The sequence below is a fragment of the Nicotiana tabacum genome, chromosome 22 (genome assembly GCF_000715075.1).
Source record: "Nicotiana tabacum cultivar K326 chromosome 22, ASM71507v2, whole genome shotgun sequence".
Classification (NCBI taxonomy): Eukaryota; Viridiplantae; Streptophyta; class Magnoliopsida; order Solanales; family Solanaceae; genus Nicotiana; species Nicotiana tabacum.
Genome location: NC_134101.1, coordinates 141025706 through 141028544, shown reverse-complemented (window position 1 = coordinate 141028544; position 2839 = coordinate 141025706).

Sequence of the window (2839 nt, the reverse complement as noted above, 5' to 3'; positions counted from 1 at the left end):
CTATTGATAAATTTAAATAACTTAAGAATTCAAGAAATATTTTAAAAATAAAATAGATATTTATTTTAAGATTAAAAAATTTCTGGATTATCTATATTATATTAAAGGATAGTAATGGATAATAATACTAAATAAAGTGGCACCAAAAATTTAAATTGGGGAGTAGTTTCTTCCTAATATATATATATTAATTCACTCATAGATTTTCTTCTAAATTACCTAGAAATATGGAGGTAAAAAATTAATTAAAAAACTATAATTGGGAAAAATAAAAAATATATAAAAACGTAAATTGAGATAACCTATGACTATTTATACTTTGAAGTAAGTTAAAATATAAAATAAAACTAAAATTTACTTATGCTATTAAAGATTTATTGACTTCAAAAATTAAAATATTCAAGCAGTAAAATAAGATCTTACATAAAGTATACAATTATTTATAAGATAAGAAAAAACTTAAATATTTGTATCTTCTATATATATTATATTAAAAGGAAGGTAGTGAGGCATGACATTAAGCCAAGGGGCATATTCAGAAAATGTCACTTAACATTTTTAAGACATAATCTGAATAGATTTTTAGACAAATTTAATAAGGATTAAAACAAATTAGATTTGATCAAATTTAATTTATGATAGAAATCAATTAAAATTGACTCACATTCTTATAGTAAATAAATTTTGATAGCTTTCCAAATATAATTATTCACTAACCACTTGATCTGTTTTCTTTTCTTTCATTTCATAATTTTATTATTTTTAGAAATAGTACATAGAGAAATAAAATGATAATGAAAACATTATCATCAGATATAATGTGTTCGAACAAATAAGAAATTAACTTTTATGATTAATACTAAAATAAGAGTGGTAGAAATAGATACTAAATTAAACAAGCTAATGAAAGCCACATAACAATGTAATAATATTATTTATTGAACAATAGAATAGCAAAAATAAGGAATAAATAGAGAGAAATTAATCAAATCTTTCATCATAAAGATAAAACTTATTTAAATTTGAGAAGAGAAAGTTGTTATTTATCTATTATGATAAGAAATATCATATTGTGGATAATACCACGCAACTTACGTCTAACAGATAAAATAAGAACTTAAAAATATTTAACATAAATTAGAAATAGCGTGAGAATATTTATGCTAAGAATTGGTTTAGAAAATAAAATAAAGTGAAATAAAATAATTAAAAATACTATTGATAAATTTAAATAATTTAAGAATTCAAGAAATATTTTAAAAATAAAATAGATATTTATTTTAAGATTAAAAAATTTCTGGATTATCTATATTATATTAAAGGATAGTAATGGATAATAATACTAAATAAAGTGTCACCAAAAATTAAAGTCTTGCTAGATATAGAATTAAAATTTAAAAATATAAAATAAATATCTAATATAAGTAATTCTATTAACTAAAATTAAAAGTCAAATTTTGTATGTTGAAACTAATTAAAAGAGAATTTTTTTCTATTGTATGTAATACAAAAATAAATATAAGAAAACTTAATAGATTTGGAATATAATAATCAAAGAACTTATATATTAATATTTTATACTAATCAAAGTTATAACTTAAAGTCAAATATGATATTATTTTGATTACGGGTAAAATACTAATTAAAAATTTCTTAATAAGGAAGAGAATAGACAAGAGGGGTTGTTCTGATGGTAAGCAACCTCCACTTCCAACCAAGAGGTTGTGAGTTCGAGTCTACCCAAGAGCAAGGTGGGAAGTTCTTGGAGGGAAGGATGCCGAGGGTCTATTTGGAAACAGCCTCTCTACCCTAGGGTAGGGGTAAGGTCTGCGTACACACTACCCTCCCCAGACCCCACTAAGTGGGATTATACTGGGTTGTTGTCCTTGTGTTAATAAGGAAGAGAATATATAAAGAAAAAAATAGATACAATGTGAGAATATTTATACTTTAAATTAATTTAAAATAAAATAAAGTAAATAATTGAATTATTTTCAAAAATATTATTGATATATTTAAATAGTAAAATAGATTTGAGTAAGAGGATAAAAGCGTAAAATATATTAAATTTCAAGAATAAAAAATATATTATAATTATTAAAAGGATAATAAGCAAAATATAAAGTCAATTAGTAAGCCGAAAAAATCACATGAAAGTATAATAATATTAAATAATAAATAATATAATAATTATAAGCAAAGAACAAAAAAATTGTGTAAAATTTAAAAGAATAAGACTTATTAAAGCTTGAGATAAAAAATAAACTAATACTGAAAATTTTATTAAAATAATATAATTTAATATGTTCAAACGAGACAAATCACCACATGACATAGTTAGTAATTTTTAATATTGATAACGAAACGAAATTCAAGTACTAAAATTAACCTATTGGATTATATAAATATAGAAAAAGAAAACAGGTTATCCACTATGAGTTGCGAAATGGTTTCATGTCTTGCTTCTTAATTAATATCTAATGATTATCAATAAATTTTATCTGGAAGGTTTATATTTTAAAGTTATTTATACATAATTCAAATAATCAAAATCACAACCCGACATGATTTGTGTCCGCGCATCGCGCGGGTACTAATACTAGTTGATACTAAAGTGAGAGGATAGGGATCGAGAACATTATCCTACGCTGGTAGAGTGCAATTGATAAATTCAGTGCTCAAGCAAACACGTGTACTGGGCGTATATCTTCCTACTACCTCGAGCAATCCTTAAAAGAATAACTACTATATGTAAAAATTATCTCTGGGATGGGAAGGTTGACATAAGGGAAGGCGGACACAAGGGAAGGGGGACACAACTGGAGTGCCACTAATGGCT